This window comes from Natator depressus, chromosome 8, assembly GCF_965152275.1.
Source record: "Natator depressus isolate rNatDep1 chromosome 8, rNatDep2.hap1, whole genome shotgun sequence".
Classification (NCBI taxonomy): domain Eukaryota; kingdom Metazoa; phylum Chordata; order Testudines; family Cheloniidae; genus Natator; species Natator depressus.
In genome coordinates, this window is record NC_134241.1 from 67,565,132 (window position 1) to 67,582,272 (window position 17,141).

Sequence of the window (17,141 nt, forward strand, 5' to 3'; positions counted from 1 at the left end):
TAGGAGCTGGAGGGGGGCCATGCCACTGCTTCTGGGAGCTGCATGGAGTGTCCCCCGACCACTGCTCCCTGGTTGGAGCACCAGAGCGGGGCAAGCCCCAGACCCTGCTCCCCAGCAGGAGCTCAAGGGCTGGATTAAAAGAGCTGGTGGGCCAGATCCGGCCCACAGGCCGTAGTTTGCCCACCCCTGATATAGGCCAAGAGATAGTGTGTGTCTCTGTGCGTGTGTTGTTATGCAGATATATATACACTCTTTTTTTCTGATCCAGATTAGGATACTTTGCACCACAAATAGTCCCATTGTCTTCATTGGGATGACCGCATAAACGTGGTGCTATTGAACACAAGTTAAAGGTATCATGTAATTTCATCTTTTGTGGCATGTACCTTGCAGATCAGAGAGGATGCTGTTACAGCATCCTATCAGCGTAATCTGTTCATGATAAATATCAAATGTCACCATCACACTTGGAAATAGCTATACCTTTTTACTTGGCTTTGTAAAGTTCTGAAGGAAGCCATCCACTTTAAAGGCATGGTTTGTCCTATCACCTTGGGAAATTAAATCTAAATGTAAGTGAATTAATTAGAGTTGCAGGGATTGCACTAGATTCTGCCTTGGGTTATACTGGATTCCACTGGTATAAACCGAAGTACAGACACCCCAGCAGCAGAAAGTCCCTCTGGGGAAGGTAAAATTTTCACAAAGCTGCAGAAAAACTCCCATCTATGAGTTGGACTGTTTCTCTGCTTTTGCTTTTTGTCTGGGTCCACTGGCTGCAATGTCTTGACCCTTCCTTAGGGCAAGGTGTCAAGTGTTAGCTTTTTAAGCTGTTTCTCAACAAGCCTTAAAATGGTGTCATAGCTGTGGTTAATTATTGCTTCTCTTTTTAGGGGAAGAGGAATGGGAACACTGTAAGGAGGCAAATTTGATCTCATTTGACATTCTTACATTCTCTTTGATTCCTTTCAGTCTAACTTTTAAACTGGATGTGGTACAGAATCTTTACTAGTTTCCTTGCTTAATGCTGTCCCTCTAGCAATGGGCAAAAGCCAGGTGAATTAATCTGTTTGTAGATTCAAATACCATTTGACCATGACATTTTGTAACTTGCTAGCAGGACTGTATGATATTATTTTTGAGTTTTTCTGTTATCTTTTTATTCTAGATATCCTGGGGGGGTTGAAGGCAAATACTTATCTGTCCTGAGCCATTACTCATGTGGTGCTACAAGGATCTGCCATATTAGTATGTGTTTGGGGTCCCTAGGACAAATATAGAGAGAGTTTGGGTGGAAGTATGGCCAGTGTGCTTATGTCACCCAAGTCTGTGTCCTGTTTTCATCAATCCAAATAAGAGGGTATCTGTTGTTCGACTGGCTGAAGGTAATCTGAGTAAGACCAGTAAGAAGCTAGTGCCATGAGGGAAGAATTTGAAGCTGTAGTGATGGCTCATGCCCATACTCTTGAGGTAGCTTGTGCATCTTTTGTTAAAGAGATTTGTAATGTGACATGTTTTTGGCCATCTCTTTCTATAATGTGAAGTGCTATTAGTGTCCAAAGAAATCTTTTTTTCAGCTCCATCTGGTTAGGCATTTGCAACCATTTCTCTCAGATTTGTGCCTTGCCAGAGTTAACCACAATTTTGCAGTATTCCGCTCTGGAATTCACAATGTGTTTTCACGGGGTTAGCTTTTCAAATCACGCAGAAGCATCAGCTAATAAAATATGCAGCTGCACATCTGTGCATGTAGCATATTTAAAGCCAAATTTTCAAAGGTGTTTGAAATTTTGGCTACGTCAATTTCTGGGTTCCCATCTCAAGATACTAGATGTCTACAGTGGAAACCCTAAAACTGAGGTAACCAAAATGATGTGCACTTATGAAAAATTCATAGATCCCTAGAAATGTAAGGCTGCAAGTGACCTCAGGAGATCATGTAGTCCAGTCCTCTGCAATGATGCAGGACCAAGTACACCTAGACCATCTCTAACAGGTGTTGGTCCAACTTGTTCTTAAAAATCTCCAATAATGAGATTTCCACATCCTCCCCGGTAACCTATTCCAGTACTTAACTATCGTTATAGTTAGAAAGTTTTTTTCTAATATCTAACCTGAATCTCCCTTCCTGCAGATTAAGATGATTACTACTTGTATCCTCAGTTGACATGGACAACAACTGATCACTGTCCTCTTTATAACATCCCTAACATATTTGAAGGCTGTTATCAGGTCCCCCCACAGTCCCCTTTTTTCAAGTCTAAACATACCCCTTTTTTAAAGCTTTTCTTATAGGTCAGGTTTCTGTACCTTTTTATAATTTTTGTTGATCTCCTCTGGATTCTCTCCAGTTTGTCACCACATCTTTCTTAAAGTGTGGTGCCCAGAACTGGACTCGATCCTCCAGCTGAGGCCTCGCCAATGCTGAGTAGAGTAGAACCATTACATCCTGTGTTTTACATACAACGCTCCTGTTAATACACCCCAGAATGATATTTGCCTTTTAGCAAATGCATCCCTTTGTTGATTCTTATTCAATGTGTGATCCTCTATACCTCCCGGATCCTTTTCAGTGCTACTACTACTTACCCAGTTATCCCCCAATTTGTAGTTTTGCCGTTGATTTTTTTTTCTTCACAGGTATGGCACTTTTCACTTGTCTTTATTTAATTTTATCTTGTTGATTTCAAACCATTTCTCTATTTAATTTATGGATGTCATTTTGCATTCTAATCCTTTCTTCCAGCTTGGTATCATCCACAAACATTATAAGCATACTCTCCACTCCATTATCCAAGTCATTCATGAAAATATTGAATAGTACTGGACCCAGGATGTACCTATGTGAGATCCCAATAGATACATTCTCCCAGTTTGACAAGGAGCCATTGATAAGTACCCGGAGTACAGATTTGTCTACTAGTTGCACACCCACTTTATAGAAATTTAATCTAGACCACATTACCGTAGTTTTCTTATGAGTATGGGCTGGAAACAGTTGTTGAGCAGCATTAATTTTAATGTATAAAACCCTGTTTATCTTGGGTCCTGTCTACCGGACTGTAACTTTTTAAAAAAACAGACAAAGAGAAAATAATTTTATTGCATACAATTATACATATCCCTTTTAGATTTTTTACAGATGGCACATTTTATAAAAAGAGAAGAGATGTATAATAACTTTACAGCTAGATAAATTAGGGTACTGTGACAGGGTTGGGACTCTCCACCACAGCACCTCCTGCTGACTCGTCAGGGAATTAGCTCAGTCCAGTGTGGAGCGCCCTCCACTGGTGGTGTCCCATCTGTCTCTCGCCCTCTCTTGGTGCCTGGACCCATGTTGCTCCCTTCTTATGGCATCCTCTTCAAGACACTGCCCTCCGGCAGTGCCCCTTAGTCCTCGCTCACCCCCTTCCAGGGGCGGGGCAGGGGCGGGTTATCAGCAGTCTTTCACTTCGCCCAGCCACAGCGGCCAACCTCACCCCCAAAGTCTAACCCCTTGTGCCAGGGGTCTGGTGCAGTCCGCTATCACCACGTCCAATGGTTGGGTGTATGTGCAAGGGGGAGACCTAGGCCCACCCTCTACTCTGGTCCTGACCCAGGGACCCTTTGGTGGCAGCCTTCTGCCCTCCTTCTCTCCCCTTGTCTGCCTCTCTCTCCCTGGGTCGCTTCCCCTTCGGCCCCTTTGCACTGGCCCGGCCCTTCCCGCAGGGCCTGCAGCCTGGCAGATACCAGGCTGGAGTTCCCTTCTGCTCCCTTCGCCTGCCCCGCGCTGCGCTGTCCCTGGTGCTAGTCCCCTCACACAGGAGACAGACCTTCACCCTCTGAAGGCCCAGGAGAGACTCCCTGCTCCCTTCCTGGGCAGCCTTTATATAGGGCTGAGCCTGGCCCTGATTGGAGGCCTCTTATTCAACCTCTGATTGGCTCCCTAGCAGGCCTTCTCTGATTTGTCCTCTGACCCGCACAGCCTCTCTGGCTGCTGAAGCCCCATCTTGTATAGGGGTGGGGCAGCCACCCCACCACAGGTACAAAGAAATTTAAGTGGCACATAGTAAACAAGCTTGTATAAGTCCTTACGTGATTCCCTCTCAGCCCGACCACTTCCCCTCCCAAATGATACTGCAAGAATGGTAGGCAATTTCTTTCAACCCATGTGTTTGCCAAGAAGAGTTCATTACCAGAAACACTGAATATAAAACAAATGGTATTTTTCTCATTGCTTAGAGAATTATAGTGCTCTCATTTGCATTAACTTGTGTCCACTGCATCCTTGTCTTTGGATTAAAACCTGTTGGGGATGTTTGAATTCTTTGTTCACTCCTTCGAGCCTGCTTCTGTATTGTACAAAGCACTTCCTGTCAGAAAACTCCAAATGATTTTTGGAAATATTATTTTCTATGTAGTTGATGGATTTTTACTTCCCTTATACTTTTCTGAATCTTTTAAGACTGTTCATTTCATATTGCCCCCTTAAGTTTTGACACAATCAACAGATAAGTCTTAAATTACACTTGGTCAAAAAACAAAAAAACCTTTTACAGAAGGACTTGCATACTCAGTGCATTAAGAAAGGCATTAAAACTCTTAAAAGGCAAAGTGATAAATAAGTTATCAAAGGACCTTTCCACTGGAATGGAAGTAACATATATCCCACAGGAAGCTATTAGGAGCCCCATTCATACCACAAGTGAAAGTTTAACTTATGAATGTAATCTAAATTGTATCGAACTCACCAACTATCAAGAGGAATACGCAGTTGCTGTGGTCTTGTGGTTGACCCAATTGTGTAATTTCTCAAAACCTTTCTCTTTCTCCCTTTTTGTTATGTAAATAGTTCAGTCTTGATTATTCAAACCACAAGGAACTGGAACTCTGTTATTCATAACAAGGTTGTGTCCCTTGATATCTATTAATTATACTGAAAATTCCCTTGACTATCTGAAACTCAATTATACATGCATAACTCAGTGCCTCCACCACTCCTGGTGTTTATGATTGTGCTGTATAGCTCTAAGACTGCACTGATTGAGTCCAATGATCCTGTGAGATGCACACCACATACATGGGACATGGACTATAATAATGCCAATCACAGGAGAAAGGAAGTCATGTAATGCTTCTGTAGAGTGAAGTGCTCTGAAAACCCCCACATGCACATTACATTCAGGAGGCGAACTCTCAGAAAAAAAGGAATGGCTTCACACAAAGTAGGTGTGGCCAGGATTAAGGCCCTGATCTAGCAAAGTACTCAAGCATGTGCTTGGCGTTAATAGGACTACTCCCAGGTTTCAAGATAAGTGTGTACTTCAATACTTTGTGAGATTAGGAGCTAAGTAAAATACCCCAGATAGTCTCCTTCTAAATTTAATTAATGAATGACAATAAGGGAAGTGTGATTTCTAAACAGTCATGGATTCTGTGAATCACAATTTCTGCAGTATGTGGACTGCATGTAAGGTACCACTCCTAAACTTTGTCCATTATGCATGTCGAATGACTCTAGGGCATGCAGGGAAAGAGGTGAGTGTGTTATCAGGGTGAGTAGTAGAGCTGATGTATGGCTGTGTCTAGACAGCACTTAATAGGTGATATAAAACACTTGCAAGAGATCATGGTCTAGAAACTGCAAATGTGGTAACCTCAATATCTGTTTTGTACATGATGACCTCATAGCAGTTGTGGTGTTCACCTGTCTGCTAGTCAGCGCCCTCTTGCGCGCTTGCTATTGGCATCCATCACTCTGTGCTACATAATTCACTGTCAGATGTGGCAAGCTGCCCTCAGACTGAATCCCAGTAGTGCTGTGCCATCAATCACAGACTAGTCAATAATGTAGTCTCATTTGCTGTGCCTGCACTGACACCTCATCTGTCAGCCAAAGGGTAGTTTCCTAACTTGTGATGCTTATTGTCTGACGTGATCCCTGCAGCTAGGAGATGCCGTAAATGTCCATGACTTCACTGTTTTTCTGTCACTGTCTTTTACCCTTATATTTGTCCTGGGAGAACTGCAAACAGGCACTTCCTCATGTGTCTCTCTGCACATGAATTCCTGAGTATAGTCAGGAGGAAAGCAGCATATGTCTTGTATGCCACAGTTTTAGCCAATTTTGTGGCATATCACTTTCTTTCCAAGTTTTTGTATGTGAAGGGGATGATATAGCCTCTTGAATTAAATACTTCTGCACACTACACTTAACTGCTGCAAACACCAGTCTAGTTCGGAAGCAGGTCCTGTATGTTTTTCAGGGGAAAAAATGAAACTGAAAATGTTGCATGGTCCTCTAAAGTGGGCACAGTCCTCGTTGGCATGACACACATCATGCCATTTTCTGGGCATGTCACTCCCATTGAAAATAGGCTAGATCCTGAGGACCAGCCACGTTGGGACCAGAGGCTGTGAGGCATGATCCAGGCACAAAAGTGGCTGGAAGTTACTTGTCTCATCATTGCCCTGATCACAGCTGCTGGATGCAGGCCAGTCTTCTGCGTACATTACAGAAACCTTATGGCGTCTCTCTCAAACCTGGCTGCCCTTGGCCCCCATGTTCTGTTTCGGCATCAAGAGATTAGCCAGCATCTGCAGCTCTCTATCCATGCTCCCTTTTCCCAGGCATGCCCCCAAAAGGTGCCTTATAGTAGCTACTGCAATGCCAGCCCCAGCCACTGAGGGATTCTCCCATGCTAGAAGAATTCCCTAGAAGCTAGCTTTTGGGCCAGAGCTGTATGAAGCTAGTTCAGTGTAGGTAGCCCCCCAAAAAGGGCTGAAATAGCGATGATTTTTAGGTGAATGTGCTGTGCTAGCAGACATGGCAACCCAATAGGAGTATTGCATAATTTGGTATGGCAAGATATGAACGTAAGAAAGAAGGAAGTGAACAAAAAAAAATATAATTGTTCCATTAAATTTTGCTGTGGGACAATAAAGAAATGTTCCACTTGCAGTATGGTAGCCTCTAAGTGAATTGCAGGGATTTTTGTCTTCTGCCAGCCTTTAGCAGTAGTCACTGACAGAGTTAATGGATTAGTCCACTGATTTATTCCACTGTGGAAATCCTTGTGCTCTTTAAATATGCAGACAACAGATTATATTTAGATTAAACTCTTTTTAGGGACCTTGTTTCTAAAACACCTTAAGCATATACTATGCCAATAATAAATTTTAGAACTATAGAAATGCAGGACTGGAAGGGTCCTTGAGATGTCATCTAGTCCAGCACCTCGCATTGAGGCAAAACGAAGTATAGCTAACAATTCCTGACAGGTATCTGTCTAAACTGCTCTTCAAAACCTCCAATAATGGAGATTTCCACAGAATAGTAGGAGGCCAATCTTTCCTTCAATTCAGCATAGTTTAAGTGCCTTAAATATTGTCTCCTGGAGAAACTGCCAGCTCTCCTGAAATCCTTTGTCCCTTAGATTTCCCCTCGCCCCATGGGACATTGCCTACCAATTATCTAAATAGACATTTATGATGTCTGATTTTGTTCTCATTTAATGTCTCCTTTATCTGAATAAAGACACTTATTAGCATTATTGTATTAGGTTAGATGGAAAGTATGGGACCAAAGAGTCAAAGTTGTTAAATTGAGCCTGAAACAGTCCAACATATAACAGTTTCAAACAAGGTTCCAAGTTTGGTATCCAGAGACCTCAGCCTGCTTAGTACCATGGCAAACACAATCCTCTTGTTGACTAATAATAACCTTAACACAGTGGTTGAATGGTATCAATAAACCCTTTCTGTTTAAATTAACTCAGTGTCTGACTCCTCTTTACTTTTTTCTTAATTTTATATAACAGGTCATTATTGACAATTAATGAACCTTTACCCACTTTTCGTTGGTTAGGCTAAAAATTAAAATAGGCTTGCTAGGCCCTAATTGTTATAATAGCATGGACAGTGGCTTGTTTAGACCTTCTTCTTTATCTCATTTCTTTGACCTCTCGTGATTTAGGGTGTAAATTCTAGGTATGATGTTACAGTCTTTGCCAAAGAGAACTATGCAGAACTATCTTCACACCTCTGGATGTGTCAAGGTTCCTTCCCCTCTCTGAACTCTAGGGTACAGATGTGGGGACCTGCATGAAAACCTCCTAAGCTTACTTTTACCAGCTTAGGTTAAAACTTCCCCAAGGTACAACCTATTTTACCCTTTGCCCTTAGACTTCCACTGCCACCACCAAGTGTTTATCTGGGTTTAGTTTATTAGGAAAGCGTTGTTTGGAAACGTCTTTCCCCCCAAAATCCTCCCAACCCTTGCACCCCACTTCCTGGGGAAGGCTTGGTAAAAATCCTCACCAATTTGCATAGGTGACCACAGACCCAAACCCTTGGATCTTAAGAACAATGAAAAAAACATTCAGGTCTCACAAGAAGAATTTTAATAGAAGAAACAGTAAAAAAGAAGTAACAATGGAAAAGAATCACCTCTGTAAAATCAGGATGGTTAATACCTTACAGGGTAATTAGAGTCAAAACATAGAGAATGCCTCTAGGCAAAACCTTAAGTTACAAAAAGACACACAGACAGGAATATCCATTCTATTCAGCACAGCTTAATTTCTCAGCCATTTAAAGAAATCATAATCTAACGCATATCTAGCTAGATTACTTACTATGTTCTAAGACTCCATTCCTGTTCTGTCCCCGGCAAAAGCATCACACAGACGGAGCCTTTGTTTTTCCCTCCCCCCAGCTTTTGAAAGTATCTTGTCTCCTCATTGGTCATTTTGGTCAGGTGCCAGCGAGGTTATCCTAGCTTCTTAACCCTTTACAGGTGAGAGGATTTTTCCTCTGGCCAGGAGGGATTTTAAAGGGGTTTACCCTTCCCTTTATATTTATGACAGGGTATAACTCTGTTTTTTCTCTCTTCAGTTCTTACTAAACCAGAAAGTAGAGCCCAGTTGTTCAAAGATAACTTTCTGCATTCTTTCTAGCTTGGAGAATGAGGCCAGGTTTTGGTATATTTCAGGTAAAGGGTGGGGTCAGCTCAAATGAGAATATTGGCTTCTGTTTGAGCTTGGACCTTTGAAGAAGGATTCCCCGCTCCACCCCAAAAAAAAAGAAAAGAAAAAGAAAAAAAAGTAAGACTGGATCCTGAGAAGTACTGAGACCAATGAGTGAAAGTTGCAAGTGCTTTGCTTAGCATATTTCAGGATTTACCCGAGGTGTGTGGTAGAATCTCTCATGCTGTCCTGATACTGCAGTACTGTAAAATGAACAGTAGGAAATTCAAAAACAAGTGCTAAACTGCCAAACTATTTTGGTTTATTAAGGAAAAAATATTTTAAGACTTCAGCTGTTTCTCAGGCATATATTAGGTGTGCATGCCTATCCCTGAAAAGCTGTGAGAGGAGATTCACTGTCAAACACCTTGTCTGCCTGAAAGACCAACTGGCTTGGATTCCTTACTATTGTAATTTGAGTCAGTTGAGTGTTTCCCTCAGTGACATTACCTTAGTTATTAGCATTTAAAGTGAAAAGTGCCCACTGCACCACTACCAAATATGTATTACCTTAACTGGCAGATTCTCCAATGAAAAGGCTGAACATTGAATTACCATGAAAAGTAAGAAACTAACCTGCACTCCTTACTCAAGCAAATCTCCCATAAACTCCAGGCTTGAGTGGACAATGTAGGATGGGCCCTAAATTTCCTCTTACATATAGTGAATCAAGGTTATATCTTTGCTGAAGTCAGTGAGGAAAGCTAATTCTGTGACTTCTTTTCATGATTCTAGAATTAAATACAGAACCTATATATATATATATATATATATATATAATTACCTGTCCCTTAGCTATCACCAGCTAAAATATGCAGTTGTCTCAATTGTATCTCAGTTCTGTCATTAGCCCTACTTTCCCTTTCAAATTCACCACATTTTAAAAACAATGACCTAAGAAATGTAAGAAAAAATCAATTAAATAGGACAAACTATCAGACAGACTGTAAGAGAAGAAAGCAGAGCATTGAGACATTTTTGTAAGCATTTAGCTTCAGTTGAACAAAATCTTTAGAGATGAATCCACTTCTTTATTTATCTTTTTTTGTTCTGCATTTTTTAGAATAGTGCATTAGACATCCAGTCTTATAATACATACCAAGTAGTCATGTCTGCTGCCTTACTGGATACTTATGATGTATACCCTTACCATTTAGTTGGCAGTGTCAGTTCTATGACTCATTTTATCATGATCTTCTACTTTGATGGTCTTTAAGCTATCTGTAGCAGTTAAAATCACTGCAAAGCTAGAAATTCTTCCTTGGAATGACTTAATTCTATAATCCAATTATATTATTCTGAGCCAAGCTATTTTTGAAAGTTTGATTTCTTTTTCTTGTGTTATCATGGAAGTCGTTACCTTTGTGATGAAAAATTCTCTTAAATATTTTGTTTAAAATTTCTAATAGAATAATATAATGTTCTAAAACAAACAAAAGTTGTAAAATTCTTTCTTGATAATGGCATGCAAATCCAGGATTGTTTTCCTGTGTGACATGCGTCTGAGTCTGCAGGTGTTCAGGTTGGGTCAATTGCAGATTGTAAATAATAGGTCTGTTTCTGCATGCTGCTGCTGCTTTTCTTTCTGGGGATTCTTTCCAGGAGTGTAATTCTTTGAACAGTGAGTGTAATTAACCACTGGACCAATTTACCAAGGGTTCTGGTGGATTCTCGATCACTTGTAATTTTTAAATCAAGATTGGATGTTTTTCTGAAAGATATGCTCTAGTTCAAACGGGAATTATTTGGGGAAGTTATTGAGCCTGTGTTATATAGGAGGTCAGACTAGTTATCACAGTGCTCCTTTGTGGCCTTAGAATCTTTTGATCTATGAACAAAGCTTTTAATTTCAACCTCTTGCTGTGTGTAATAAATATTTGCTAACTTCCTGATATTGGTGTTTATAACATGCCTACTAACTGCATATTGATTCTTTGTCCTTATTATATAGCAGAGTTTATCCTCTGTTTCTTAAAATACTAACCTCCCACCTCCTACTCTCTGTAGCGTAGAAATGAAGAGTTTTGAGAGGGCACTTTCACCTGGAATGAAAACTCCGTGCTTACATTATTGGATGGAGTGAAGGGGTACTGGCTTCCTTCTATTTTATATCTCTGGATGTCAATAGGGAGGAGGTTTTCAGCATGATGAAGCCCTCTGTCCCATCTCCCTGACTGAACCCCTTTATGTTGGCAGGTCACATTACCTATTTAAGTGCCTTCCCTGACACTCAGGAATGTAGTCAGAAGGCAAAGAACCTGCAGGCTCGGTGCCTCCTTTTACATTGCTCTCATAATCCAAATGCTATATATATATATATATATATATATATACATACATACACGATGACACAAAAGTCAAACTCTGCCCTTGCAAAGCAGGAGGTGTTGGGCTGTATGCAGCTGCCTTTGAGGCTGGAGAATGTTCTGCATGGATACAGGATATCCTCCTCAGCTGCAGAGCCCATGAAGGATGAGTCTGTGTAACCTTCTTTCCTCCCTTACCATGGTGTTGTAGAAAGGACCTGTCAGACATCTGATCAGCACAGATAGCATCAAAGTTCAGCGGCCACTGAAAGCAGGGAATATCCAGGGCTGAGTGTGAGGTGAGGGCCTCTGTTGCTATCAGTATAAGGTGGGGATTTTGGCATCCAAACATATATCTTGCTAGTCCAATTGTTGTCACTGCTTGAATAGCTCTAGGTTGTCCTATTGGTGCTGGAAGGCGTGGGAGCTTCCCCATCCTACAGTAATCGTGAAGGCACTCAGATACTATGGTGATAAGATCATTTGGCAAGGCAGAGGAGGTTTCCTCTAGCTACAGCTTTACTTGTTGGTTATGGTTTTTATGAAAAGCTTTGCAGAGAAAAACCTTTGAAATTTAAACACACAAGTTTATATTCATTTTTGAAGCCAGTCACTAAAGGAAATACTTCATAGGATTTTATTCTCTTATTAATGCACATGTGCATACTACCAGTTAGCATTAATAAAAGTTATCCACCTAAATCTCCTATTGCATTGGGGGGACCTCATGGAGTATAAACCAGCAGTGGCAATTTTATGCCAGTAGAAATGCAAAAAAATAGTGTCTTTACAGACAACTGAACTCTTAAAGTAATAATTCTGCATTAGGTATTTGGTGCATGGATAGGAATGCAATTTAAGGTACAGTTTTCTCACGATCCTAAAAGTGATGATATCACGTAGCTGTTACCATTAGTATTCAGAGAATAAGTAAATATGCCATTATAATAGAATACATCAATATCAGTCATTTATTAAATTCTCTATATGTAAATGCCTATGTAATATACTTACTAAATTTTAAAGACTACTGCATACGTTCTTTATCTGTCTGAATATATTAATTAAAGGAACAAATTTTAAGTCGGAGATAAGTCAATGGAAAGTGAGAAATCCTGTCACTGTGCATCAGTGTTGTTTATGTAGCAGAGGTGCAAATAAATGCATCAACAGAACATTCTAGCTTTGGATCAGCAATGTAGTGCACAATTTGATGGGATTATGAAGATAAGGCTAACAAGGAATAGACAACCCTAATGGTGTAAAAAAAAAAAAAAAAAGTCTCTCCTAATATATAGTATTAATGGAAAGTAATTGGTGGCCAAAACACAATTTGAGGCTTTTCTGTATTTTAAAGAAAAGGACGTTTCTAACGTTCTGCTATGTCTAATGAAAGTGAAAAGTGGATGGGGACAAGATGCTGAGAGGTCAAAAAGTATGCCTTATAGTTCGCTTTGAAAGAGAATGTCTCAACTGAGGTACGTTGGTATGCCCCATTCACAAAAATAATAACATGGGCCATCTGTTTGGCAAGGAATGGAATCCTGTTATAAAATGAGAAAGTAAGGTTTGTTGCTGTTGGACAGTGATTGATGACTATATAAGCTTGCCCTTACAATGGTATAGATATAAAGGTCTTCATTCATCCCTCTGGATGCTGAGATGTGCAGCCTTCACCTCTATCCAACAGCTGTGCCTGAGATAGGTATTAGTATCCATTTTTTACTGATGGGAAAACAGAGGTTAAGTGATTTGCCCAAGATCATGCAGCAAAACAGTTGCAGAGCTGGGAATGGGAGTCAGGTCTCCTCACTCCCAGTCTACTGGTCTGTTCATGGACAAGTTTATTATGTAAATAGAATATTTTAAAAATAATATGCCTCCGCTCTCCTTCTCTTAAAAACTGATCCACAGCACATTAAAATCAATTAATAGACTCCTTTTGATTTCACTGGTCTTTGAATCAGGCCCTTATTGTGCATAGTTTTGGTCCCAGATGAACTATAGTGCACAAGAGGTTTGGTAGCATCGACAGCTGTTCAAGCATAGCAACCCATCAAGATAAGTGCTGTATACACTTTACCTAATAATATTCATTGGGTTCATCAAAGAATGACACTGACATGCAGGGGTCCTATGAAACTGTTTAACTGAACATTAATGAAGCCTTTCATGAAAGGCACCAATTCTTCAGAGCTCTTCTCTAGTCAAGTAAAGCCCCTGCTCTAGCACAGTTTACAAAATTCGCTGAGCAAGTTTGTTGGGCTTCTAAAGTATACAGAAGGCCAGCCTGCAGTCCCTCTTCAGCTGGTCACCTGCACAGGTCAGGAAGGGTTTTTCTTCCCACCCAGTGTATTCAGTTCTGTGTTTTATTTTTGTTTCCTTATTCTGAAGCATCAGGGATGGCCACAGCTGGAGATGGGACATTAGACGGAGAAGGCCAGGGCTCTGAGGTGGCAGTGAGCATTCTCTGTCTCAGGGACTTGGCTGGCTGGTTCTTGCTCACATGCTCAGGGTCTAAGTGATCACCATATGTGGGGTCAGGAAGGCATTTTCCCCCAGATCAGATTGACAGTGACCTTCCTCTGTGGCATGGGGTGTTGGTTGCTTGCTGAGATCATCTGAGTATATCTCATTTAATCATTTCCCTGCTATTGCAGGGGCCATAGGCACTAGTGCATGTTGGTTCCTCCTGTTCTCTGCCTGTGGTACATAATAGTTTAGTATCCTCGGGCTGTCATACTTTGGTCTAATTTTGGTTGTTGGGTTCAGTGTGCAGGTGCAGGGTCGTGTTAGTGGCCTTTGATATACAGGAGGTCAGACTGGGTGATCTGGCCTTCAACTCTTTCTCTCTTGAGCAATTTAGGAGTTCCACAGGTATACAAGGTCCTAATCTGTACCAGATCTGATTTTACAGTTCCACAGAGCAAGCACCTTATCCAAAAGCTTCCCAGTGTTGCCTGCATTTTCTTCAGCCTCCTCCAGTGCTTCTTGGCCTCTATCTACTGCTTCATCAATCCCCAAAAACACGGGCTGGGAATTTTATGCAACAGATTCAGATCTGTATGGCAACTTTTCAAAATGGAGAATTATTTTTATAACAGTAATGCCTAAAGGGTCCCATTGAGATAAGACCCCCTTTTGTGTGAGGTACTGTACAGCCACATAGTGAAAGAAAGTCCCTGCCCCAAAGAGCTTACAGTCTAAATAGATAAAATGGACAAAGGGTGGGAGGGGAAACAGAAGAGAATTGACTTGCCCAAGGTTATGCAGCACATCAGTGACAGAGCCAAGAATAAAACACAGATTGCTCAAATCCTAGTCGTGTGCGCTACCCAATGAACCACACATCTTCTGATTATGCAGTCACTTGTGCCCAGCAATTATGTGGTAATCTCCATGGCTGCATAATCCCAGAGTGCTGTATTGGGTTCTGTGGTCATGAGCTCTGCATCCTGTGCCATTTGCATGTTTGTTTGATAACTATGGTCTAATTCAAAATGGATGTTCCCAGTCCATTCTTTAGTTTGAAATGAGACCCATTTGAATCAGAATTCTGTGATTTTGGTGACTTATTTCCAAATTTCCATAAACTTTTAAAATACTTTTGGAGATAAATACAATCATGATCAGATTTCACTAGTGTTTCTTGAATGACTTTTGTTAAAGTTTTTTTTTTCTTTTTTTTTTCTTCAAAAGGCTAAAACAGGCAGGATGTTGCTTGAAAATTCAACCTTTACTTCAATAGATCTTAAAAAAAAAAATCTGGCAAGATCTAATATTTTGATGTCCCTGAACTCCAAAGAGAATGGAAGCTTTTCAGAGGGAGGTCCAAAGGGACTCCTGAAAGAATTTGGGTGAGCTTTGAAAATGATAACCAGCTGGTTCCATAGCAGCGGGCTGCTACTACAGAAAGTGCAGCAAATCTAATAATAGTCCAGAAAGAATGGCTGGCTTTCAGAATGTCTAGCTGAGTGTAGCCCCCTCATCTAATACCGATCTCAGTTTAAGGACTGCTTGTGTAAATCCAACTCTTCCATGAGCTCAAAAGGTGAAGAGACATACCATGTCAGGTATTTATTTCACACGTAACAATCTTAACTACCATATCTTTAGTTGACTGGCCTTAAAACATGCACCAGCTAAGAGTGCACTGTATCTGTTTGAGGGAAAATAGCTAAAAACTAATTAATGCAGAAATATAGTCCTCAGTTTCTCTGAAATGATGTGAAGATTTGTCAGTCTTCTAAAAAAGATGACAATTTTAGTTAGATACTCTAGAAAAATAATATTCAATACTTACTCAGGTGGTTCTGAAGATCAGAGATTTGTAGTCGGATGAGGAAATATTCCAGATACAGAATGATCCATAGGACTTTTTTATCTAAACTCTTGAAGCTCTTCACAAATGTATAATTAATCCTCACCACCCTACCAGTCTAAAAGAGAGATTGTTAATATTGTTATAAAGACTGGTTAGTTCAGACACAGAGAGGTTAAGTAACATACTCAAGATCACTTAGTGAATCCAAGAATGGTTCAGAAACAGAGCCCAGGAGTCTTGGCTCCCTTGTCTGAGTTCTATCGACCAGATAATACTGTGAGTCAGACTACAGTAGGCAAATCCAGAATGTTCTGTTCATTGTTGGAATATAAATTGGAGTAGCTTCTAGGGCAAATGCTTCAAAGCTAAGGTTAGTTCATAGGTTAACTAGTTTAATTTGATTTATGAGGAGGAAAGGATCACTGAAGTGACTGCTCAACATTGAGAAGGTGAGGTTAGACTGTCACTGATCCTGAAATGCTGTGAAATAAGCAACTGAAAGGGAACTGAACTATTAAAGGGGAAAAGCAGAGATTTACCATCTGAGCAAGATCAGAAATAAGCAGGAGATGATTGGTTTTTCACTAAGTTTCAATTGTACCAGCCTTTTTTCCTTTTCTTTTCTTTTTTTCTAATTATGGACAAAATTTCAAACAGGCGTACCTAAAGTGAGGCATCTAAATCAAAGTTTAAATAATTAAACTGTGGTCTGATTTTTCAAAGGTACTAGGGGCCTACAACTTTGACTTCATTAGAAGTGACAGACACTTAATGTCGTTAGCCTGCTCACGTAGGTTTGGAGGCTAACACAGGGCCAGGTTCTGATACCATTACTCACATTGAGTAGTTCCTTATTGCTTGAGTAATCCCATTGAAATCCGTGAGCCCATTGTGGAGTAAAGTACTACTCAATGTGACAAAGTCTTCATAGTCTAACCCATGTATGAATTATGTAGGATTAGGACCGTATCTTTAGGAATTCTAACATTTTGGCTTATTTATTAGTTTATTATTTTCTTTGCAATTGATGTATACTTTGTAATTATCTATAAATAGAAAGGGGAGAGGTTTCAATTGTGCACAACCTCTCCAGCTATTCTGTGAATATGTGGAACAGGCAGGCTTGTTGCTTATTAGTATACAGCCTGCACTTCCTTCCAAATTGTGCTGTTCCCACTAAAGATTCTACTCCCCTACCCTAGACACTGAAGTATTAGTGAGAATTAAACCAATATACACAGCCTGCTACTAGGCAGACATTTTTGTCCGTTGAGTCCTTGCATTGGGCAATAGTTTTTCATAGTCAGAATGTTGTCAACCTTTAAAGCAAGCGGTATGCAAATAGACTTTGAGGTCTTCCAACACACTTTGTAATTTCAATTGCTTTAAATCTAGTCAGTGCAAATCATCTTCCTCATGGATAAAAGATTCAGAGGTTTGCCAGACCGCCATAACAGTGAAAATGTATTTCAGTTTTACAGCAATTTGACTTTGTTTGGACTC